This window comes from Bombus pascuorum, chromosome 1, assembly GCF_905332965.1.
Source record: "Bombus pascuorum chromosome 1, iyBomPasc1.1, whole genome shotgun sequence".
Lineage (NCBI taxonomy): Eukaryota > Metazoa > Arthropoda > Insecta > Hymenoptera > Apidae > Bombus > Bombus pascuorum.
This window is the reverse complement of record NC_083488.1, coordinates 12,813,846-12,841,053: the sequence shown is the minus strand read 5'-3', so window position 1 is coordinate 12,841,053 and position 27,208 is coordinate 12,813,846. Positions and strand designations below refer to the sequence as shown.

Sequence of the window (27,208 nt, the reverse complement as noted above, 5' to 3'; positions counted from 1 at the left end):
TAATTGTCAAAGCTACAGAGAAAAATTTATTCTAGAAGATGGTGCTGTTATTGAACAATTCTGTGGTCCGTAATTTTCACGCGTCGGCAATTACACGTTGATTTCAATTATCCGGTTTAATTGAACACATTTAATACCGCAAATCGGATCAACAAATGTGATTGTATTTCATTATATCGAGAATGAGATGCATAACATATATTTGTCACTGGTCTTTCGTGTGACACGCAGTAGAATAAACGATTGCATGAACGTATCACTAGACTTCGTCAGACACGGAAAGAATCGTTCGGCCAATAATATAATTAGTCCGTATCCCGTTCGTAAGTTCGTCCGTACGGAATTGCTCACGTAACAGAGTTTTATCTTTGCGTGGAACGTTGCACCTGCAACTTACACCCGTTCAGCTCGAATGATACGAAGGAGGCGATGAAATTACACGCTTTTGCTGCCGACAATGCAGAAGATCGACTAACGTTACGAGAGACGATGGCCGGCTGACTTTGCGTTTCGGTCCTGTTTCGAGAACGTTCGAATCCGTGTTTTTTCGTGTCATTTTAACGAAGGAAAAATCGTTATGCCGATGTTTGAAAAACTTGAAAAAAATCGAATTGAACTAATCAAGTGAGGTGTAAGGTGACTTCCAAAACGGCTCGCTAACCGGCGATCTTTCCGTTGGTAATTATTATGTGAATGGATGTAATTTATGTTAGCAATTTCAACCATCCAGAAATAAAAAATTTTGCCCTCTATACCATATAGTGTCCATAATTAGTTAATGCGATTCGTATTCAACATAATTTGCGAAATTTGGAGGTAAACTAGTTTGTGAATCAATGTGGGAGGGTTTCAAATTTATTTTCATTACCTTGGTGCATTTTATAAACAAACGATCAAATAAAGAAAGGGAACCATTCTTGAATTAAAGAGAAAAATAACAGAGTAAAATAGTAATAATAAATAATTCGAGATTCGCCACAGCTAGCGTCCTCTTTACAGAGGATCAATTGAACTCAAGATTACTGGAAAACATCAAACTTTTCTGTGACCATACGTATTCTATATTCTTACAAAGCCAACGTGGAATATTTCGCGACTCGCCTTTTTCTCAAACGGCATGTATGCATGAATAAAGTTATCATTGACGCCAAGAACTACAGGTTATTGAAACAGAACTTTTCTGCTTGGTATCGAGCAACGAGGAGAATTTTATTGCAGAGAAATGATCATATTATTCGATGAACAAAGAAACACAATGCTTTCGTTTGTTACCGCTTTGAAACGTTAGCACGATTTTGCTTTCTCAATAACTGGCATTTGAATTCAAAGTTAATCAATTATTTCTTTGAGAGCGGTTGACTTTCGATCTCGTGCACTCTCACACAGTGTTTATTGTGCGTGAAAATATTTGTCCCCGTCCAATTTTTCGTTCTGAATTCGTTATTAGGTTGCCTACAATGGCGAGTATTGGTTGGTAATTGCTTTGCTCTGCAATTGATTTTAAACAAAGAGCATGAGAAATTAGAACGGTCGATTAAAATTCTAGCAAGAAATAAATATTTCAAAAGCGAATTGTGCGTTATAAAATAAAGGTCGGTCCTCTTGCGGAACGCATGATCTTTCTTATTGAATTAAGCGCTACAACCGGAGAAAGAAATAGAGTTACAATTGGATGTAATTAGTGACCCTGCGCCGGAGATCTTCACCTCAGGAACGACAGACCACGGTTGACTAACTTTTAACTCAGACGTTGCTCCGTTCTGTTTCGTTAATTATTCATTTCTGCGCCGGCGTCGTCCGCGTGAAACTTTACAGAACCAACAAAACTTGGAACACCTATTCCATGTGTTGCTTCCAGAAACTTGCATCTCTAGCTGCTAAAATACCGCCGCGTATATTGTTAAAGACGATACTTGCAACATGTCGTCCAACATATATTTTTTCTTATCATTTCATCGATTAACAATATTTAATCGCAATATAATTCGATCGCAATATAATTTGCTTAGAATGACAACAAATTTCGACGCTCGATCTTCATAAAATTTAAATAACATTATTCAAGATCAATGCTTAAAATCAAATATAAAATACTGCAAGATATTTTACTTTTTGCCAAGGTAAAGATTTTTGGCTCGTGCAAAATTTATCCTTCTCCAAAGTTGCAGGCTGGCTCTCACACGGCATTATGGAGACGCGAGTAATTTTCATTCTTGTGCAAAGTTGACAGAATAAAATTTACATGTGCATCTTGGTCCGGCACCAAGAGCCGTTGTTACGTACAAGTGTATTGCGATAAGGACGCGTATAAAGCTATTTGCATGGCTATGTTGACGCTCTCGTCTTGGCGACGCTTTTTATTTTGCGTCTCCCGTACCCATTTTTCATGGCGTTATGAGGCTTTAAAGTTTCGAGGTCCGCGGATAAAACGTTGATGGTTGGTGCATATGTCACATCCTTGGTTTCGTGTTTAGTATTGTATATAAATCCATGATACGCCATACAGAATGCAACAAGGACAAAGACATAAACATATATTTAACATTAATTCTTTGTAAAAATATGTTATAAAATACCAAACTTTAAACGTTCAAAATTCATCCACGTATCTTTTATTTTTTATATAGCCAGGTATCTATATAAAATATATTACTCGGGCATTTATACTTCAGGAAGAGCAATTAATTCTGCTTAATCCCGACGTTGTCTCTATGGGTCCCATAAATACGTCATATAGTACTCCTACGTTAGTGTATCATATAATGAGCTGGATTAATAACGGGAATTCCTGAGGATGTCGGTACGAACTCGTAAAATATGCGCGGTTGTAATTACGCATCTCGTTGAATCCGTTACGGCAAGAAAATAATTCACTTCCAAGCCTCTGGAATTGTTCAATGGCCATTTTAACGTTACTCCTCGTATTACTCATATGTAATATTGCTTTATTGACTTCTTGCACGCGTAAAGGAAAGAAATAAAAGTATGCGTGGCAATTGTTTTTTATTTTAAACGCAGCAGAACCGCTTCGATGGTAAAGCGGATCGAAGTTCAATGGAAAAGAAAATATTATGTCAGTTGAGAGGTTATCGTAAAAATACGATCATTGAGATTATTGAAAGAGTACTGAAGACGTTTGAGGATTGTTTGAGGTTATTGAAGTTATTCGAAGGTTATTCGAAGTCATCCGATTGAAAGTCATTCAATCGAATAATGCTTTATTCTGAAGTTATAAAATGCTTAATAATCCAATAAATGCTTTTACAGCCGCGCATAAAATTTTTTAGTAGTGCTAAAATATTGTCCATACCTCGCAGAATCCATGGTCACACGGAGTTAGGGAACAAAGAAACACTAACATCGATTTTCTCAATAATTTGCTTATATATCTTCGTGATTCGCTGTCGTATTCAGCACTTGACCGCCAAAGATGGCATCGTTAAACGTAAATTATATTTATACTAGGAGAATCTTTAAAAAGCGCAATCACTGTAACATTACGGTTGGTTATTTTCATAAATTAGTTCCTCGTGGCGATGTCATTCGATAGACAAGCTTGATCAATATCAAAGTCAAAGCGTTGTCGCATAGCATTTGTCCCAAAGCATTATCGGTGTAGTGACTTCTGAGATGGTGCCAGTGTCACTTTGTACATGTTCGTTTGGTCTGTTTGCACCGATGCATGTACTCCGCGATGGATGCTGGTCTGATTGTGAACATAAATTACGAGGTACTAGGCGAATAGAACACACTCGGCCGTGATATTCGGATCACTCGCGTGTAACATAGCGTCGAAGACGAGAAAGGGCTGGATTCTCTACTCTTCCTCTCTCTCTCTCTTTCTCTCCCGCTCTCCCTCTCTCCTCCTATTTCATCGCTTTTTCTCTCTCCTACTTACTCTCATCTTCTCCGCGAAAATTTCACAGAGTTTCTGTATAATGTCGAGCGGCGTAACGTTTGACAAGTTTCAAACAGATGCGCCTGAGCGCGTAAAATTTATACGCCGGGCCCATAAAATAAATTACACGCACGATAATTAGAATTCTACGGAGATGGAATTGGATTTTGAAGCGGCTCGAACGCGGACGGTCTCGAGTAATTAAACTTCACCGACGGGCACGACTGGATTTATTTAACACTTATTTTAACGCGCATATCGCGTTATATAAGAAACTACGACGGAGAAGGGTAAAAAATGGAACGGGGAAAGCACAGTTGCAGTTAAAGGTAAACGAGTCCCGTTTGTCGTAAACGAATTCTTTTGGTGTTTCATAAATCAACGAGCCCGGAAAAATAGATGGAACCGGAACGTTTTGCGAATCAGTTCGAGTGGAGTCGGACACAAAAGGGATTGGTGAATACGATTTAGGGTATTCATCGATTCACTCGAACGCCTTCATCGTTCGTGGATGAGTTTGGGAAAGTTTAAGGATCGACTCTTTTGGGAGTCGATCACGAGGAAACGTATATTGGCCATTGAAAAATAGCGGAGCATTCCGATTGAACTTTTCTGAGAGGAACGCTGACTTGACCAGCGAAAATGTTTCAGACGAGAATCATTATACTAAGCTATTTACTGCCATCGTTCACAACCTTTGATGCATAACAGAATATAATTTTTCCATAATTAACGGCAGAGGTAACAGGAAAAACGCTTATATCTCGGTATGGACGAAAAATCGAGCAAGCAATTGATTAAAGCGTAAATAATGAGTGGCTCGAAAGCACGGTATATCGAGCCGACGTAAATGTCGTTAACATGATATATATGGCTCGAAACAGGGATCAGTTTGAAACGGTCTTGAATGCAAATTGCAAGTCGTGATGCATTCGGTAGCGCCTACACACGCATACCTGGTGCAGACGTTTGATATTAACGACCGAATGTAATGATCGTTACGCGCCTTTGTTCTACCAACTTGAACGCTAAGTCCTGGCTTTAGCTGTATTACGATACGCAGAAAGTATGCGCTGATCTAATCTCCGCTTCTACAAGACACGGTGTTTTAACGCGAGGTTCCTTGATTGAAACCTTCGTGATTAATCACCGATCGATAATTCGATGATCGAGTTCAATAAATTGCATCGATTTCACGACGAATTCTTTACAAATCTTTCTTCTCCAGACACTAGACCAATGGTACATATGCGCAGAAGATTGCAAAATTGATCGCGCGCCTCTGTATTTGATCGATTTTATTCTACCTAAAAGATAGAAGGTTAGACAAAACAGCGCGTTGCGAAGCAGACCTCAAACGAGGAATTGACAATTCGAACATAGTACGTGATAAGGAACGACTATGTAATATGTAATAGTAAGCATTACGAATCGTGATTCATAAGCCTGATTGAATCTATCGAACACGGGCGTGATTAATCGGTAGGAGCCGTGATAAAAATTAGTCAAATCATTACTAATCGAACGCAGGCACGTAATTATTATCGATATTTCTGCGATTTCTTCATCGAAATCGTTAAGTTCTTGAGCCTGCAATTAGAAGGTTTTTTAGATACTGCTATTTATAATCGAGAACTTATCCAAAACAGAATATCTATATACCTGAATAAATTGTAAATTATAGAGATTATATTCGTATCTGATTATAGAATATATAGATATGTCTATTTTTAACATTGAAGTACAATTAGGAATATCTGTGTACTTTTTTCCCAATTTAATAAAATATCGAGTTTGTCAAGCGACAAAGTTTAATTAATCTGCTTCCAATTAATATTAGTTTTGTACAACTATCCTCATATAACTGGATATTTAAAGTTTCTCGTTTGAAAAGAAGATCGTTCGTAAAGAAGATCGTTCGTTCGCGTTTCACAACTCTGTCATCGTTATCATCGATATCAAAGTAATACCACAAGCTGCGCCGAGTTGGAAAGTTCTTCGCGATATGATCTGAATGGAGGAATTAAGACGCAACGAAACGAGATCCTCAAAAAGTAGCTGAATTCGCGAACGATAAAGAAAGTTCAACACAGCCCAGAAGAAAATAAACAGGAAGAAAATGAAGAAAAAAAAAACAGGCGATTCCTGAGAACTGTCGGTCTCGTAAAAACAGGGAGGATAAAATGAAGTCTCCAGGAAGGCAGATAAAAATGACATCGTGTGCTTCTAGACTCCTTTTTTTACCGGTGGGAAATGATGGAAAAAAACGTCAGGCTAAAACGACAAGATATCTCTTCGGGTTTTCGAGATTCTGACTCCATTATTCACATATCTCATGCGTCTTCGTGAATGACTATGATTAAAGTGATAGTAGAAAGTACGAGGACACGAATGTAGTACAGCAGCGAATTTCAAATATAGGAATTGTTATTTGTCAAAATATCGGATTTATAAGCTTGCGAATACGACACTAACAATGGCTGTTCCGAGCTCTGTATTATTCGGGAACTCGTGAGACTTGATACAAAGGTTTTCGGGCACGTAAAATGCAAAGGATTCGACCCCAAACGCGCAAAAGTCGATATCGAGAACAGTGGATGTGGGAAAAAAAGAACGCAACCGACCCGGAACTTGTGAGATTTAATACGCTTCTCTTCCAAACGAGCGAAGTTATATCCATACAACTCTGAACACGTTTGAGTTGGTAGTATATTCCAAAAGCGAGGGATAGTTTAAAAAATCTAAAAATTTAGAATTTCGGTGTATAAAAGAAATATCGTGATACCACGAGTTTCAAAGAATTTAGTTGTGAACTTTTTTTCAAGATTCGATCTTCCCGAGAATGCCAGAATCGCCAACATTCAAAGATTCCTGAAATTTTTACATCTCTGTGACTCTCCACAGTTAGCGAGATTTCGAGATCCTTTCAGGTGTCAGGGTTGTGAAGATACCAGGATCTCCATGGCGTCCAGGGAATTAACGTATACGCTGAAGTTTCCATAACACCAAGATCGATACAAGCGTCACGTTCCTCTGACGCCAGAACTGCCATAGCCCTATAATTCCCATAATGTCGGGATCGTCCATGTTTCAGAAACTCCATGATACCAAGGTTACCAAGACCTCAAAGTCGACGCTTGGGTTCAAAGTCAAGGTTCCAGAATCTCGACGATCGCTGGATTCTTAAGGATTTTGAGGTTGTAAAAGTAATCAAGAACCTAACCCAAATAGGAAGGCCCTATGACCCTTTAAGCTTTTACGAATTTTTATGTTCTCGAGGATCCCAGAAGCTCATGGGTGCCGTATGTTTCAGTAATTTCAAAACTCCTAAATTCCAGTAGATTTAATGATTCCGCAACATCGTAGATTCGGCATTCTCCACACGTATGCATCAAAGTTTGTTTATAGGGATTATCCGAGTTGCTTAAACTACTCGAGAGCTTTTATTGTTTCAGAGTCTTAAACTCTCCAGGACTTTCTACGATCCCTGATTTCTCGAACTTATGAGTCGATTATATCGAGTCCTACGAGCCCGAGGTTACTTTTGCTTGCTTCCTACATATCCAGAGTTATTGGTATCGAACTTTTGTACGTAGGAGTCGTGAATCGTCGTGTATCGCGTCTCACGTGTCGGAGCTCCACGTTATCGAGTCTCGTGACTCAAATATCGTAGATATTTAATTCCAGCGTGTCGGGAAAACATCTGACTTATATTTTATAAATCCGTACTCTTGCGACTCAACTGGTCTTATCAACTTTTAACTCTGTTGCGACTCAATATTTTTATCTTTATTAACTTATTTCTATTCTCATTAATTTTTATCTTTTTTATCTTATTTCTATTCTCATTTCACTCTTCTTTCATGACAAAGACGTTTGTTTGAAACAACGATTTCACGCGTTTGATATACAATTAATTCACTCATAACGACGCAACAGTGTGGTGTAAAAACGATTCTTTTATATTTTCGACAAACTTTAGAAATTTTGCGTTGACAGGAGATCCAATATGGTTGGAAATGATCAGGAAATATACATTATCACGTTGAGTTTAGGTAATTTCACGACGGTGTCGGTAGTCTGGTACCGATCTTACTCAGAGGGAGGTGACGCTACGTTGGCGTCATCGACATTCAACGTGTGAAGAAAAAAGAAATTTCAGTCACACTGAACGAACACGCGACTTACGCTCTACAATTAACGTGTTAATAGAATTCATTCGCACGACTGTTTTCGCTTTCACGTTTTAAAAGCATTTAATCAACGAAAAATATAACAATTAATATTTTTACGCTATAAAAAGCTTAAGGAAATATTTATATATTTGTAAGGAATTTTATTTTCGCCGAGGGATCGAATATAAAGTCGTACCTACAAAACACATATATTGTATTTTATCGAGATGGTCACGCGCAGCAGTTCGAATATGCATGGTGTTTCTATGCAGGAAACAAGTGGCCGCCGGTACATTGGGTTAGAGAACCGGCTCGAACCAAGTGGTTGCCACGGCGCATCGCAACGCGCCGGTGTATTGGCGCGGCGCTGCGATCGAGATGCCAGTACACCGCGCGCTGTCGTCTCGTCTACATGTTGTGTTCTGTTACGTTCGCTTATCGCTCATATCAACGTGTTCCTCTTCGCCTCTCTGCGCATCCCTTCGCGCGCATTTTGTTTACCAGCCACCCTAGAAATCAGAAATCCTTGATGCGGTATGTTACGGTTTCCATTTAATCTTTTTTCTTTTTCTTCTTCCGTAAACGTCCACCGGCGCACGAATCGAGTCGTACCGGTTCACGGTGGACGCGATAAAAGCTCTTTTTAAACATGAATCAACAATGGTGATCGAATCTTGACGACGCAACGTTGCGTTCTTACCGGTGAGTAACATGTATTTATTTTTTCGTCTCGTTTGATCAGAACGTTACTAAAGTATTGTTTGGCCAGGAAGTTTCCATGATTGTAAATGTACATAGTACATAGTTACCGGTACGTGTGGCGTATTGATTTATCACCTCACCAGGTCGCGTGTGTTTTGGAACAGCATTTTATTATTTTATCGCATTGCTTTTTTCGTCGTAAGAGTGCATCATCTGATGCCCCGTCTCGTAGCGCGTTATTACATAATTAATGAACCAATCGATATCTACTAGGTCGTTTGTATAAACGTGCCAGAATATTATATCAAATTTATACTTTTGGATCTTTAACAACCGTATATCATTCGTTGAATTATATCATCCTTAATTTCATTCCGATTGTACAATGCGAAATTTTGCCTTTCGTTTGATTCGTTCGTTTGCTTTGCCAAACTCGACGAATTCGCTAACGAAGGAAATTCAAGGGAACAAACACGAACGCGACTGGTTTTCGCGAAAAAGGAGGATTGTTTTCGCGCACACGTAGGGTGATACTCTCAGGATCGACCGTCCTTGAACGGTCAAAAATATGTTTGCAGGTCCATCGGTAGCGGAGTAGGTCGTCTCGCGTGGACCTGCACTCGTGAGATTCTCGTTGCAAACCTGTTCACCTTCGTCCTCGCCCTCGGATCGAACACATCCGTGGCTCGTCTTTCGCATCTTCCGCTTAACTGAGTCCTGAGAATTTGTCGAACGTTAGTCAGATCATAAAGAAAGACAGAAAGAATCGACGAAAGAACATTACTTACATACCCTTCGTGTCTGATTCTTCATCTGAAATTCTTTCATGCGAGCAGAATTAATTTTCCCCTAATTATTGTAACTTTCAAGAAATTTCTGAGAATTCATCGTGTATATTGATATGTATCATTATGCAATCAGGTTGCTACGTCATCATTTCATAACTAAAACGCTTAATTATCGGGAAAATTTCAAGTTGGAGTTTCTAGTCAGCGATTTCGAATTACTGTTCTGTTAATTAAGAGCGGAACTCGTTTCGCACGGAATTCCAAGATTCGAGAATATCGACCAGAGATGTACCGTGGTCTGTCGATCATCCTGAGAATCATTTGAAATTCCGTTGAATTAACCGGAAGCTTAACAATTTTCGATCGGAAGCGAACGCTGTCTGTCTACGATCGATTTGCGGTTCGGTCGCTCTTCTTTGGTTTAACGTCGACTTCGATTTTCCACGCTGACTGTTCCATCATATCGCGGACATCAGAAATTTAGTACGAGAAATCCCATTAACTTCGTAGAAAATAGTCGAGAATTGATGAAAACAATCGGGAAACACTGGAAATACTGGTTTTCCCGTGTATCAAAAAAGTCACAAGAGCGCGAGCCTTGAACCTCGAAGAAGCGTTAAAAATGTAAAATCTGTCGCGACGTGGAAACCTAGGTATCCTCGATAAAGTCGCTAAGAATTTCTGCGAAATCTATAGAATAGAATGATCGAATATCTTTTCTTTTTAGTTGCAAAACATACAAGGATCTTAGTGGAAAAGTGATACGAGTTCACTCTTTTCTGAAAATAGTAAAAGAGTAAGTACAATGAATAATATGTTTAACATGTTTAGTGTGGGAGAACATATAGATTCCTCTCTTAAAGTTTAACTTAATCTGTTGCATTTGCATTTAAAGTTAAAAATATTATATCGCTTGTACTATTTTTCCACTAAACCTCTCATTTGTAAGTGTTTCTAATTAATATTTCATTTATTTACAAATTAACGCGTAAGTAAATAATAGCGCAAAATTCTAAAGTTTGAACTCATATCTTACGATTCGTGAAATATTAAGAATTCACCTGACATGTTTTATTGAACGAAGACGTACAGCTTGCGATAGACGTTCAGTTGAGCCACGGAGGTTGTACCTTGAATGTCGACCGTACGTGAAACCGGTCACGTAGAGAAATTCCAGAAACTTGGTAAAACTTTTGGTACGTAGATGGTACGTTGTACTCCGGATTCGATCACCGAACTTTGTCGTAATCATTTCCTTTTTGGATACGTTCGCCAATTTTGTTTCTTTTCTTCTCTCTGTTTCCTATACAGATGCGAAGCGAATGTGAAAACATCTCGACGCTGGCTGAAATTCGCGATAACAACGAATAGCTGTGATTCCGTGAAGCGTGATAAAAATGTAGAGTTCGTAACACGAGTTTCCCGTGATTGATAACGGCCCCGATCAATAATACGCCAAGCCAGATAAAAAAGAAAAAACAAACCCAGTTCCATGAACGTGTCTGAGTATGTAGTTTCGCGAATATGTGTAACGACTTCGATAGATCGATGAACGTCAAAATGTGAGCACGAGGTTGTTGTCAAACTCGGACGCAGCAGAAAACGATATTTTTTCCGGAAACGTATGTTGCTCGTTAACTATCGAAATAATGCGATGCGGCCAAAGTGTGCACGTGTGAATCGTGTTTGACGAGGTAAATTATCGTCAACGCCGAGTGAAATGAGTGAAAAAGGTGTGGTGTCGTCGCTGAAGAATCGTGAAAGGGTGAGCGGAAGTATCTTCTGGAGGCACAGCTGGCACTGTTCTGCTTATTTATCGAGGGAATTGTCCTTTAGCAAGCTGAACAGCCCTGTTCGTAGCTGGGACAACATGGCTCGGGCCAAGACCAACAAGTAAGAGCTTAAGAACCTTTTGTACATTCTTTTTTTCCTTATCGAGTGAGGAATGCATATTTCAATGGTTGACATGACTAAGAAATATACAGGTTATCTATAAAATAAAACGTGTAGGTTCACTAGCATGTTCTGCCGCATTCTTTTTTAACTCATCAAACTTCGTAAAGTCGTAGGGTATGTAATATGTACCGAAAGAGATATTTCTTATTTGCGAATGGTTCGAGTAGCTAAATCATAGTTTACCATAAGTCTATTTACAGAAATCAAAGATAATAGTACGAATTTCTGAATATGAAAAGTTATTCGTTCGTTAGTGATGTCAAACATATTCGGCATTCCAGTAACAGTACTCGAATTTATGTACACATTTTTCTGTAATACGTGTTTTATTTGCATTTTTTTAATTACACGCTTGTAATGTTAAGTGTTTCGAAAATACGCATATCGCGCTTTGTATCGCAGTGAATGTTTCTTTTTTTTTTTTTTTTTTTTTTTTACCAACATCATTATTTCATACGTACGTATGAATTAACGAGCGAAACCTTTGAAGAAAAGCATTAACTTTTTATACGTTCGACCATAAAGTTTTATTTCGATTTTAACATACCTACACATATTGCGCACGTGAAACGTGCAAACAAAAAATTAAATACATATCGGATGTCCGAGTCGTAAGGCTACTGCGCTATCGAAAAAGGGTACATACAAAGTTAGTACTTACCTTGCGTGTACATTATTAAATTTCTGCATTCGTCCTCCTATCGTAACGCGATATTTTATGTTTCACGAAGATCGCGAGCAGAGCTCGCGTCTGGTGTTATAAATTTCGCGAAACCTCGCCGCGTTTTCGTTGCTGTTCGTCACGCAAGGTAATTATACTCGGCGCGCGTTACATTTTTGCCAAGGGAAAAGAACAGGACCGAGAACCGTTCGGTGCTCGTGATTCCTGGCTAGTATTTCCGTCACGATCGATAAACGTTTGCTACCGTGGCGAAGTACGAAATTCTTTCCAGTTCAAACCTTGGAAACTTACAGTCGGACACGTTGGCTAAATTAATCGAGCTGTTTCACGATTTGAAGCAGCAAAGAAGTTATGCTAACGAGCAAGGATACAAACTCGAAGCTATCAGGTTAATGCGCAATTAAATGTTGTCTCTTTGAATTACATTTTAATCACGCTTAGTTTCTTTAAAATATCGTGTATTTAACAAAGATAATTTCTGTACTATTTAATGCGCTCTTTCAATGCCTACATAACTTCATTATCCCGGATTTGTAACTATGATCTTCCTTGAATAAAAAAATCCCGCGAACGGTGCTGTTGCAGCTTTTATATTTAATAAATTTATGTCTCCGGCAGCCTCAATGACACTTGCTCCAAATTTAATCTCACACAGGAGAGTCAGGCGAACATTTCGATTATTCATGGTGGACAATAACCGAGTTAATAAATCTCCTTAACATTCAATATATGTTATTTATAGGAAATTTCTTCTTCTGTAATGCGCTTGATAATTGACGATAGAACAAAATCTAATTAATGGTTCGTGGAAGTTTACACTCCGGAGGAACAATATTTCATTTGCACGGATCTAATACGAGGCTATTTATTTAATGGTAACTCTATTAGTTAGCTTTCACGTAAATTTTGTTTGATTAATTGCCAATGGAAACTTCGTGATGAATTTTCCTTGCATGTAGAATGCAAATGTTGCGATGGCGAGCGTGTACACGCTACAGGAGCCGCTTATAAAATTTCATTCGAGTCATTTCCTTATTTTGTATACGATTAACCGAACACAGACACTCTGCCGCCGCTAAGCTGTTTATTCCAACAATTTACGTTGTGCCATGAATTTTATTAGTGAACTGGAAAGCCCGGGATTTTGAATCTCGCCGTCGTAAACTGCGATGAAAACGGTTTAGGATGTGATGGCTAATCTAAATAGAATTTCACAACGTTCGCGTTTATCGGTGAAAAAGTGGGGAAAAAATCTTACTTGGACGACGGTGAAACTTCACGATCGGTGAAATCCTGCCGATGAACGCTGAACGAAAGTGTTCGTTTTCCTTTTTAACGGCGTCAACGAAGTTATATACGCATGATAATCTCGCGTAAAAACACGAGGTCATCGATCTTTCATATTGGAAAACAATTTTCGCCGTAGAACGGCTACAAGAGAGAGGGTGACTCGACACTAATTAACTTCCTGCGCGTCAGCACGACGGATCAAAAATGTCTACAAACTGACGGCATCGTCGTCGTCGCTCAGACGATTCTCCACTTTCCCTTTACAGTCACCTACCTCGTAATAAGGACAGAATATTACGGCTTTGATAAAAATTTAACGCAGCCGAGAATCTTTTCTTTCATCTTGCGCTTAATTAACTTGGGACGACGAGGCGTAGAATGAAATTGAACATTATTCTGTTTATTAATGATTAAATTTAAGAACGGTAAAGATGAATTCAAATTATCAAATGCCTTTTTCATTCAAGACGACGAAATGAAAACGTAAAATGAATTTAAATATTATTTTGTTTATTAATCATTAAATTTAATAACGGTAATGAAGACTTCAAATTATCATTGTCTTTTTAATTCCAAACTAATTGGTTAAGAAAGTCAGAAAGAAGAAATATGTTCGATCTCCTTCCATTTTTATAGAATTAATACAGACTTATACGAGTCTATCTTTATCGACGTCTTCTGATTTAAACGTATCGAGAAGAAACGATCGACATAGAACATACAAATTGAACAGTATTGCTGTATAAAATCATTGAATAATAGCTGAAAGGAAAAAGCAATTCGATTATTCATTGCTTTCCATGATCCAACGACTAAAGAGGCTTTGTGAAATGCTACCATTATTTCGATCAATGAATTGTACAGCCTATAACAGTTCTCCGCATAAAATGGGCTTGAAACAGATGCCGCGATAAATGAATTCTCGCTCCACCTTTCCCTAAGTTCTTTGCTCGAATAATTCCTTGGCTCGGCAGAGGACAGAAAAAAAGATGAGAGAAACCGGAGGTGAAATGAAAACAACTTAGCGCATAGGTAATTCGTGGTTAAAAGATAGGCGAGATACTTTATCAAAGTATTCGTTTAAACAGGGGACAGTCTGCTGGTTATTTCGTAACATTTAAATAATATTAAACGCGTAGTCTGTCTGTCTCCCTCTCTCAAGTAGGATAGGTCGGAAACGGTTTCTTCTTATGTCTTGAATTTCCTCGAAGCCTCGTGCATAATTTCTCCGCGAGATAAAACGATGGCCAGGAAGAATACGGAAGAGAAGAGGAAGAGGAAGTCGAAACGGGAAGACGATTAATCGTCAAAGTCTAAGGGCGGTTCGGAATGAATTATTAATTCGACAGGAACGAAGATTAATCGCCTTCCGGTGCGGCGGAAACAAACTTTTCGTTTGCTTCGATCTGATTGGGTACTCGGTGAAAATCACGTGGGAGCAATTGAAGGAATAGGAATAAAATGGGATTCCTCGCTTTTCTTCCACTCTAAAGCAATCACCCAAGCAAAGTAACGAGTAAGTAAAAGTAATCCGAAGCATTCAATGAAAATTCTTCACCCCTTATGTAATTTCGATATAATTTCTCGTAATGGTACATGTGAATTTTTTAAATAAACGTTCTAGGAACAACCAAATCACAGATATATTTCCAACTTTGATATTTAATTCCATTCCTGTTCTCAATATATTGTACATATTCGCTTGATGATCTCGATAAGTATAAAACTAAGCCTAACCTGTTGTTATGTAATACGATGAAACGATATCGCGCTACGTACACGAAAGAAATGGTTTGTCATGCGAAACGAAGAAACATCGGGAATTGCATATAGAATACATACTACGTAATTTATGCATAATGAACCGGTAAAGAGGTCCAGATGGGATATTCAAGCACGCGATCACGAGAGATGGCTACAAACAGATGCAATAGGGACGAGGCCTACGGCAGAAGGCGGTTCGAGTTCTCCGAGTTTCCTCGAGGCTCCTCTTGTGAATAATTTCGCGATACGATACACAAAGCGAAAAGGGGTAAAAGAGAGAGAGAGAGAGAGAGAGAGAATGGCCGTGCTATATAGAATGAGAAGAGAAGTGAAAGGAGTAAGAGCAAGAGAGAGGATGACAAAAATAGGAGAGGAAGGAAGAAGGATGGAGCGCGAGGGGGTTGGTTGGCTATCAGAATGTGATTTAGGTCGGGAATTCACGATGCAATATCAATGAAATACGAGCCCCCTGAGGCTGCCTCGTCTGCATCGTCCATTGTCTGGTTCAGCAGAAACTACTTCATGAAGAGCCAACTGGCGTGCCGTATTAAAGAAAAACTGGTCTTGGAAGAACCTACCTTGTACCGAAGGAGGATCTCGCTGCCTATGTACGCAACGTTTCCCGCCGTGAGCAACGATATAAACATCCGTAAAGAGATGTCGTGCGGACGTTAAAATTTTCATCGGCAATTATTTGAGTGGAAGACTGGAAGATAATTTTATGGTTAACTTCCGTAGCTTCGTTTGAAAAACGCGCGCACCTCATCATCCGTCAGTTGCAGAAGGAAAGATAAAAAAGAAATTTAGTCGAAGCTCGCTCGTACAAATCGCTTTTTTTCTTCCTTGAGCGAGAAAAAAGTTTCAATCATTGACTCTGATGAAATATTTGCGGTGTCTCGCATATAAAAAAAAGAACTAATCGTTCATCAAAGTAACGTATTTTCTATTGCGTAGCTCGTTACAAGGGAAGAAGAACTCGCTTCTATTAGCTTAAAACGAATGATCTTCGAGTAAAGTTGCTTTACGATCCAATTTATGTGAGTTTTCATGGAACGATATTAAGATCGTGAGTCATCTTCATGTTCGGAGGGCTATTTTCAATTTTAAATCTTCCGTAGTATAAATGGTAATGATGTTTCACGAGCGGCTTTAATTCACCTCGCGTTACGATTTCTGGAAATTGCTTTGGTTATTAACATAAATCAAAGGCGTATTAAAATGATTGAAAGATGGAACGATTCGGTATTAAATTTCCGAAAGTATTTCACGCGATGTTCCTTAAACGTTGTAAAGAAATCGTCGTGTGGTCGATGGACGAAAAGAAGCGGCATATTTCTATGAACCTGCGGCAAATATCACGCGTGTGTGCATCAACGTTTCACCTTCGTAGGAAACACGAAACTAGCGAGGTTAACCGCATCCTTTCCGCCGCGGCTGTCCATTCAGTGCGATCCTACGTCACGCATAAAATACGCGTGCCGATGCGTTGCATTCACCTTGGCTTTCGAACGTAGGATCGTTGTCATCGCTGCTCGAGCTGACTCGTAATTCTGGAAAATCCTTCGTAAATCCCTTCTAGGCAGCTGCTCCTGAAAAGACTGCTCAAATTAACAGATAAAACAGTTTATGTCAGGGGTGAAGCTTCGTTGCGAAGACACTGAGAAGAAAGACTTAAACGGAAGAGGATTCGCCATGACTAAAGCTATCTTTCAAGACACAGAAACTACAAGTACGACTATACGTAAACGTCTTCTGGAAGGAGGTTTGCATTTTTTAATTGAAAATAAATTTTACCAAAAAAGAAAAGAAGTAAAAGTACGAAAGGAGAAGTCCAAGGTCCAAATATAAAAAAGAACTGGATTTCTCTCGCTCAATTAGCCTACTACTTTAATTGAAACGCCACGAAGTTTTCCTTCTTCCCGAATTAACCTTACTTAATTAGCCTATAAAACAGTGGTGTTTCCGATTAGATAAGGACTCACCGAACTTCGGTTCGAACAGAAACTACCAGAATGCAATTAATTCCGGCAACTTTTATGACGGATTTCCAAGGTGGTGGAAAACGATACCTCATCTCGGGATATAATTCCTTTCCGTGCTGACAATGCAACGGTCTTGAATTCACGCGCCCCGCAGCAACCGCGAGCTGCGAAACACACACATGCACACAAACACGTAACTGACCCAGTTCGCCTCGACCACGTCTCCAAATACGAAGGCCGAGGTGAGGATTCTTTGTTACCTAGGACACGGTAATAATTTCGTCTCGTCTTCTCGCCACGACTATTATGCACGCTTTTCTCCGCTTACATTCGTCTCAAGAATATTTTCCCGTGCTCGTTCGCATGCGAGTGAAACAATGTCAAGCCTCTAGACGTTTGCGCAACTTTAAAATTACTCGCCGATGTATTTTTGTCCCCTTTTGGTCCGGCGACGAGCACGTCGCTCGAGCGTGGCGACCAACCTCGTCAAAAGACGTGTGTCTCTGTGTACACGACTCAGTGATTTTTTTGCTTCTCGTCGCATTTAAGTAGTATGTAAGTCTGCGCTAAAGTTCCTTTCACGTACCAAATCCGTGGGGTCTTCGACGAAACTCGTTAAAAGTCTGACTATTAATTAAAACGGTAATTGCCCAGAAAAGGAGCCGCCGATTCCGATGGCCTTGAAATATGTTGCTAAGAACTCTATTTTGAATAATTTTTTCCTATATATGTTTCTGCTGCTCGCCTTTACGTTGCAAGTTATGCACGAGAGTGTGCTAGGTAGAATATATCGTGTTTCCAATGTTTAGGATAGATTTGACTTAGTTTGAATTAGATTTAGATAAGGTTTAGATCAGCTTTAGCTCAATTTAGGATACACTTTCAATCTGATCATATCACGACCTTACCCTTATCTAGACTAAACCCGGTGCCCTAAACTTACAACTAGTTAATCAATTAATTTAATAATTAATTGATCAAGTAATCCGTATGTTATGATGCAAGACCGCTGCATACGCCGAAATATAGTGTAATCTCAATTTACAATTAACTGAAATTTTTTTCCAATATCTCGCAAACTAAATTCGAGCGGCGGTAACGTGTATAGAAAAAGGTTACTCAAAATAAGTTATAAAAAATTACCATTAAAAATACTTCTTCAACCGTGAAGAATACTCGGGATCTTTATGCTACTTCGTTATAAAATGGTCGATTAAACGCCTTTGCAATTACACAATTATGTGCTAAGCTTGACATATAGTGAAATGATACTATCGCGATCATGAAGCACACTTGGAAACAGAAATAAATGGACAGATAGTGGTAGTAGGCATCTATGATGTTTGGTCGAACTAGTATTAGTATGATACTTAAATGTTATTTATTATATATCTTTATAATACATACATCATTTAGTAAATAATTGAAATTGAGATTTACACTAATATTTATATTTTTCTCTAAACTGAAGGTATGTATCATTTAACGAAAACTCTATTTATACTAATGTTTTCACTAGTCGTTATAATTTAAAATAAAATCATTTTTGCCTCCGATTGTATCTAATCCGGAGTGACGATCGAATGGAACGAATCGTAATTGCGTGACGAGGAAAAGAATGCTCGACCTTTAATTCCATGATCGATGTTGAATCCCGTAGGACGTTCCTCGAGGGACGGAACAATTAAGTTGCCAAAGATTTCCGGCTTAAGGAGCCGCAGTGACACCGATGAGGGAATGATGTAATGGAGTATCTGTAAAGAGACGGCGACGTTCCTGAAGATTTCTCGAGAGTCCTCGAACGCGGGTGGTCTTCTCCGAGTTTTACAGATCGATATGTCGTCAAGGAACTTATTCACGCTTCCTGTACATAGGAAACTTTGTACGTATTGAGAGGAGAGTTTCGTTCGACGTGGCACATTGCGAAAAACTCAAGTCTAACGGGACATGAGAAACGGCATACGGAAAGAACATCAACTTTGTTTGACTTGTAGAGACGTTCTGCTGCATCGAGCAATGCGATTGCAAGATAACGTATTAACAAACACAGAGAGGTAAACATAATCCATACTAAAAAAAAGAGGATAAACTGCGAAACTGTTTGACGGATATAAAAATACTTTTTTATACATTTTTATTTCAATATCGTGAGTAAATTTTGAAACTGTTTGACAGACATAAAAGAACTTTTTCATACATGTCCGTTTCGATATCGTATTCGCTCGTGCTAACAAAATACATATTCATTAACTGGTTCATTAAATTAAATAACACGATAGAAACGAAAGCTCATTCGTAAGGTTAAATAGATAACGTCGAAAGCAACGTGGAATATTTCTTGGATGGAGGTCCCTTCGTAATTGTCGTATTTGGTTACAGCAGAGTTGGCCGGTTAAAAGGGTCTCCATTCCATCAGTTTTTTTTCTCCTGACTTTGGAAGTAATCTGGCGTTCCGCCAATTTATTCACGAAAACGTTACCAACCGGTGGTCGTGGTGCGTTCTCCAACACACGCTTTGCTGTAACCACCATCATATAACTCGGGGTAATGAATTAACTCGATCAATTCTCCTATATCGTCATCGTACGGCTTTGCTCATACGCTTGCTGTAACGGAAGATTTACAGCGGTGTTATTTCAAGGATCGCGATTCGTATATCGCGACCGCATTCGTACTGCGTTTCGAAACAGCTCGTAAAACGGAACCGCGAGCAGAATGATTTTACACTCTGTGAAACGGTAATGGTTTACTTCGTTGAAACGTTTCGCGATCGCTAACCATATTCGTCAAAGTTTCGCCGCGTCAAGATCTCGTTAAGCACGAGATACATTTAAGCTGCGCGCGACGTCTCCTACGACAGTCCGATCCCAGCTTTTTCTCCGATAATAGGAACGAAATCCATTAGATAAGGTTCCAGAGAGTTGTAATTGCGGAAAAGAAAAGGAATTCCTTCTTCCGTTCTTTGACACGATTACCCGGCTGCGCCTCTCGTCCTTCCGACTCGACAGTATCTTTCGAGTCTTTTCGAATTTACCGTTACCAGTCGCAAAAAAAGAAGAAAGAAACGTCAACTCTTTAATCTTGCTTCTATCTTATAGAGCCTCTTCTAAGAACCAGGCTAAATAGAAAATATTTCGCGAACGAGAGGTTAACCCGTGGTAATACATTTGATCAGGATAGATGTACTATCGTAAGAAACGCGTTAAGCCGCGAACCTGTTAAAAATCAATTATAGAAACTACATGTCTGAGATAGTAGCAACGTGCGCTGTTAATTTTGAAAGTTAACATCAGTTGCAGTCAGAGTAACGAAATTGCCAAGTTAATTAAATCTCGTCTTTACGACCGATAGTAATTTATCGACTGTTAAGAAACAATATCGCATAGGACGAAGCGTTACCCGGTTAAAATTGAATTCTGCATCCACTTTTGCAACGTGTTATCTTCGTGACGAAATGCAGGATACGTTCTGACGAAACGGATAATGGAAACGGGGAGTAATAGGGGGTTGGATAATTGAGAAAACATAAAGTAAAATCCTGGTTGATTCAGGTGTCGCTGCGTGAGGAGGCAGCAGTTCAAACTTTACGATAATTGAAAATCTCACCCCTGCTTCACTCTGGAATATAAAAACACGACCCAAGCACACTTCCGTGTTGTTGTCGTATCGTTTGAGCAATGTAGAAACAGCCGAGGACAGTAAAACAACGGCAAACTGTAACTTACAAATCGCAGCGCACAGGCGAAATAACGTTGAACAAATTGTCATAGAATCTATGTAGAACGTTCGCGTGAACTCACGAAATCGCAGAAATATGTAATTGTTTTCGCAACAGAAAAATAACTACGCAGGTGGAATTCGCTACAGTTCTAGATGTAGTGTTGGTGTGTAACAAAAGCAGTTACACTGACAGTTGAAAGAGAATGTGTCTGCGGGAACAAACTTTTAACGCCGATTTTAATCTAATTTAGTCCAGAATACGCAACGAGCAAATAGCTTTCGTAACCAGAGAGGAAATCTCATTGTCTCCCACTGCAGAAGCGTATCCTGTTTTCTGACGAGGGTACCCACGCGTTCATTGTACGATTATTGCGTTATGCGAATACACGATAATATCATTTCCGGAAGCTTGAAGGAATCCCGTATTCGAATCCTTCTCGTGTACTTTGTTCTTTTTTTTCTTCCGGCGTTCCTTTTCTAGTGTACTAGATCCTGTAAAAGAGATGACGCGGGAGATTCAATTTCCACAAGAGAAACTTTTTATTTACATATATATATAATAGTATTTTATTATTATATATATTTAGCCAGCATTTTATTTTCCAGACCTCTTTCGGGGCAACATAATACCAATTTTTTTAGAAATTCACACGCTATTGAATAATCGTTTTCTGCTATTTTTTGCTACAAGTTTGTGGAATGTTTCTAAAACGTAAAACGATTATGTATTCTTCAAGAGATCGGGAAAAATAGATAAAACAGTCTTTGAAGGAGTTCAATTGAACGAAACTAGAAGTGAACTCGGTCAAAGTTGTTTTAAGCTAATCAGGTTTCAATAAATTTCTTCCTTTTCTCTCTCACTAGTTAAAGATCCCGTGAAAAGATCCCACTTGCCAATAAGAGTAGCATCAATGGATAATCAGAGATATGTCGAAAGGAAAGTGGGAGAATTTTACCAGATGAAAACTTGTCTGTTCTTTTTTTCGGTTGCCAAATTATTTCTCCAGTCAAGAATGAAGTTCAACGAGGTATTAATCGTATTTTAACGGTAAGTGGAGTAATTGAGTAACTTCGGGAACCATTTAATTTCTTGCTTGTCTGGATTAAAATTTGTGAAAAGAAGACTGAACGAAAACTAGGCAAGAGGAGGGGAAAAGTAGGGCTGAAGTTCATGGCGTTTCAGGATTTCTGGAAAATTGCGTTTCTCCTGTCGCAATTAGTCCTTTTACGGCAGAACTTGATTTTCGGTTGTCAACCTCGTTAGATGTCCCTCGAAATTTCTGCACAAAGGCGACCAATAAGTCGTTGGAATGTAATTGAATGCTGTCCGGTTGGAAAAAGTTGGAGTTCGTTTGTAATCAGAGGAAAAACCAATTGGCGCTTGATTACAAGAATCTGTGTAGAATAGAGTGACGATGAATTCACTGCGAAACGATAATTTTTCGACGATCGTGTCGGCCAACAGTTTTACGAATTCCAAACTTCATCGAAGGTTCTCCCTTTTCTAGAAAGCAGAGCGATCGTCAAATGTGAAATATTCGACGACGGTATTAACGCGATAGTCAAAATTGAAAGAAGCCAAAGGTCGAAATATACGCGTGAGAATTTCAAATCCAATCGGTGATATTCGAGGAAATATTAGCTTTTGCGATCGTGTTATTCGAATCGAAGTCGGAACTCTGCCAACCACCTGCTACCGTTCTGATTAAACAAGCCACAACAGATCGATCGTTTTGCTCCCGTGCAGAAGCGAACTATTCGGTCCCATAAATTTCTTGTTGGTCGACGAAGCTTCGACTGGCGTCCAACATGTCCAATCATGAAGTTCACCGCGAAGTTTATATTCCAAAAATTCTGTCGCTATAAGTCAAGAAGAATAACATTCATTCGTACGGTGTTCCTAAATTTTAAAACTTTATGGAGTGAAATTGATCCAAGTTTGATATTTTACGATAAATATAAATTCTATAAAGACAGAGGATTAGTCGCCTGCTACACTATGTAACTGAGAAGCTACACACTTAAGTGTGTAATTATATTTTTTAATTGTCATTTATAGAAATCATTAGTTGCAGGATATAATCATATTTACAATTAATCACTTCAACTTTTAATTTTTAAATACTTTTACAGAATTTCATATCTTGCAACTAAATAAAATTGCAGTTACAGAGAGTCAGGAATATTTATGCAAACATCGATTTTATGCTTGAAAGAAGACTTCCAATAATTTAGATCTTTTCTTTTTCGGAGCCTCTGCAACATTTCTCTTTTTACGAGCGGCATTGAATCGCGGTGCTGATACGGTACAGTGCCGCTTAATAATAAACGCGTCCGCTGTAACTGCCTTTGAAACGGTTTTACCACCGATCGACGAAAGAAACGGTCTGAATGTTCACCGCGGCGAATGTAAAATCGGCTGACTAAGTTAGGATCATTTTGTTCGGAAGGACAACGACGTTACTGTCTGCATTCCAGACGAGCGTAGATCGCAACTGTAATTCGTTCTCGCCAGTCATAATTCGACTCACAGGTGGAAACGTGTTCACCGTATGTTATGGAAGTGCAATTGTGCACGAAGTGCATATATGCCAGTAGACGCGCTATTCCGTAATTAGACCGCGTAATTACGCCGTTTTACGGTTGCGACTGGTTTCGTGGCTCGGGTTGTCACGGTCTCCAAGCAAGGGTGTGTCGCTAAGTGCACTACTCTCTTTTGTACATATCGACGAAAGGAAAAGTTTGAGGTGCGTCTGACGCGCCAAGTGTGCCTTGCAAATTATATTTGCAAACTCTTCAGTGGATTCTTTGTCTGGAAGGTGAAACGAGTCGATCGGTGTTTGATTTGTGAACGATGTTTGATTTGAAATTCGACTTGATATAAAACTTGATATGAGTAATGTGTCAAATAACATGATGTATATAACCAGTGTAAATTGAAAAACCTAATATCTATCTCTCAATACGTCACATAACTTCTGTTAAAAATAAATTGTAACATATTCATAGTTACAGAAGTTCAAATTAACTGAAATTAATCTAATTTCGCTAACACTTAATTATATAATTATAGAATTTTTTTGTTAAGAACTACCCTAGGTAACACGTCAAAAAGAATACACTTGATATATATATATGTGTGTATCCACTATCGACATAAAGCTCAATTAGCAAAATTGGTAGCATCTAGTCAAAGATGAGGATGTATTTCTAAAATATGATACGAATACCAACATCGAAGTGTTTTGCAACGAGCCCACTCCCTTATTTAAACGGGCACGTGGGCCCCCGATACAAAGCCCCGTGGGCGTCAGCGAATTCCATCGAGGCTTCATCGGCGTCCCATCTTAATTTTTATCCCTTTTGTCGTTTTATGCACGCCCATTTCTCTGCCTCACGTTTAACCTTTTACTCTTGCATACGGACAAAACGAATCGTGAGATTGGGTCACACCGAACTTCGAGATTTATTATTCTGTTATTATGTTGATTGAGGGTCAAACAAAAGCCGGTGATAATCGCGGTAAACATCCAGCGAACCTCGAATTAATTCGAAATTAATTCTGTCATCGTTACTCATTAGTAAAATATTGGTTTGCCCCAGGAGGTCTTGCGAGTCTTCGCCCGGGATATCGTCGTTTGATTTCTGCTTAATAAATACTCATGAAATGGAGTTATATCGAGGATGAATTTTATCCCGTTAACATCGTAAAATGTCTTTAATCTTCGGTGGATACGTACGGGTGTTTGTTTCTTCAAGAAAGAAAACTGGTTGCTAATTCTCTTGCATTTGTCATCGAGATCGACTAAATCGTATGTTCTAACTTGAAATAATTGGATAATAAAACCTAACAATTTTGTAATGTGTAAAGTATTTGAACAATTTTCAATCCTGATAAACTCTCTGTTTAATTAAATAAATATATCGGCGAGCTGGATGAGTTTAAATATTCAACTTCCCGCTACACGACATGTGGTAATTTAAATTATTAACACGCCATGTATATGTGCACATCACGCGTATGCTAACGTGTACGCAGACATGTTTCGTGATTGAACCTTCACGCGTTATCTCACAAATCGAGAGTCACGCGAACCCTAACCTTGCAAATAATTTGCTTATAAGTACTTTCCATCTCGTGGGAGCGTGTCCCAAAGTTTTTTATAATTCCTTATCATCTTCACGCACGACAAGGCATTATTCAGCTGTTAATATCTCGTGAAAAAATTTTTTTCATTTTCCGAGCGAAGCTTGTACAGCCCATAGATCGCATCTAGTCCGTACGAAAGCTGAAAGAAAAATTTAAAAACCGAAACTCATGAGAGCAGAACTTTATCGAACAGGCAATTATTTATAAAGCAATATTTCGCTATTCAAATGAACTATCGACCATCCGGGATATAACCAGTCATTATCAGGGTTCGGTGAAAGTCGATGTTTATCGAACCTCATCGCGTAAACGACGTGTACGCGTCGTCAGACCGATCGACGAGGTACCAACGAGACGAGATCCGAAAGTCGTGAAGGATCGAAACCATCGGGACGAAATTCTTTGTTGATTTGTGCACGCGAGATAAGTAGTTTTTACGTAACGTCATTCATTATGCGGCACGAGAGCTTCATTACCGAGCAGGACGACTTTCGTGCGTACCTATAAGTTCAAGGGGGGAGGGGCCGTTGGGCCTTTAAACCGTGCATGCACAAAAGATTCGTCGCGAGCAATTACGCACGAGGCATTAAGCTTGAATAGAATGCGAATAACAGCACAGTGTCTTTGACGTGCACGCCTCAATTGGTGTACGTACACTCGACCGATGCTCGCTTTGATGTAAAAGCGAAATTTTCACTTCTCTCTCGGTGGCCTTGATCATTCCTCTCTCTTTTCCTTTCTGCGACACTCGTTAGGGCTCTCCCCTTCGTAAGTACGTACGTGCACGAGGCTGCTTGTTCAACATACCGGACACGGATCGTGTGGGGATATCGCCATCGGTAAATTCACGTGCCTGACATCACCGTGTAATTCGAAATGAATGGAGTTGAATAGGCAAACGAACCTTTGATACATAAGTCAGCTCCTCGGGAGACATCTCCATGGTATCGTACGTGGTGCTACATTTCGGAGAGACCAGCGTTTACATTATTGAGCGACAGTCGTCGAAACGGTCTAAGATTGGATTCGTGTTTCTGCCCGATTACGCCAACAGCGTGCTAGGTAGATTGGTTTGTATCGGAACAGATTGTTCCGGCAAAATGGTAGGAAAATAAATTCGTATGCAAAGCGACCAGATTGCCGCGTTATTACGTTCGATTGAGCGCAGAGAATTTCATTTCCAAACGTCTTAAGCGATATTTTTTATTTGACTTTAATTAGAAACCTATTGAACGTTCCCGTGGTTGGTTCGTTATAGGTGGACGTGAGAAATATGATGTGCATTTAAATTCCTGGAAAGCAATCGGCTATCAGTTTTTCATGCATAATGAAACACTGTTTCCGAGAAAGTGTGTGAAAAAAGAGGGAGAAAAGAGTATCGGTGTTCAGAATTTATTTCCTCTTTTATTTTCCCCCTTGAAACGAAACGCTGGCATATTAATTCTAACGCGGCACTTGGTACACGCGCCACTATTCACGTTGCATCGAGTGCCTCCGCGGATTGCACGTTGAAACGAGTCGGCTTCGCGTTCGATGCAACGGAAATGTTTGCCGGGTTTCCATTGAATGGCGTTCGTTAGCCAACTGACATTACGAAATATTATGTGTGTCTCATCGAGTAAGGCGATCGTTTATTTTCGAATCGATGTACGAACCTTTTCCATTTTTATCTTTTTTATTTCTTTTTGAACAAGTTTTTGTTTTATCATACTCTTAAACATGGAAAAACAGAAGAGAATGTGACATATGCGACTGATCATTTGGGACTTACACAAGAATAAAATTGCATATAAGAACACAAATATATATACATATGTAGATTATAAATATACGAAGATTATTTCAATGCCTTAAATACCTCCGAAATGGCATATTACGTAGAATAAGGCTCATTAGCTTCATAATAGCGTTTCTTAGGCAATACCAAACATCCGAAAACGTTTCTTCCTTCTCGACTTGATGGATAGCCTATAAGGAAACGGCGAATAATAGACACGCGTTCACACAATATGACGAAACGCTGTTTAGCAGCCATCGAAGCCACAGCCACAGCTGGCAACCATTGGAAATAAATTATCAGCCAGCGTTTAACATTTGATCG

At 39.1% G+C, this 27,208-nt stretch overlaps 1 protein-coding gene and 2 long non-coding RNA genes across 11 annotated transcripts in view; 2 read left to right on the top strand and 1 right to left on the bottom strand.

Annotated features, from left to right (window-relative positions):
- LOC132904992 (serine-rich adhesin for platelets) overlaps positions 1-27,208 on the top strand; it is a 133,008-nt gene that overhangs the window by 56,684 nt on the left and 49,116 nt on the right. The window lies entirely within an intron of this gene.
- LOC132905300 (uncharacterized) lies at positions 8,614-10,868 on the top strand. Its single transcript, XR_009657773.1, has 3 exons — positions 8,614-8,775; positions 9,354-10,359; positions 10,648-10,868. It is a non-coding gene; the product is annotated as an uncharacterized LOC132905300 (long non-coding RNA).
- Positions 16,177-17,236, bottom strand: LOC132905307 (uncharacterized). The gene is made up of 2 exons (XR_009657774.1): positions 16,599-17,236; positions 16,177-16,428 (listed from the first exon to the last, which is right to left on the bottom strand). It is a non-coding gene; the product is annotated as an uncharacterized LOC132905307 (long non-coding RNA).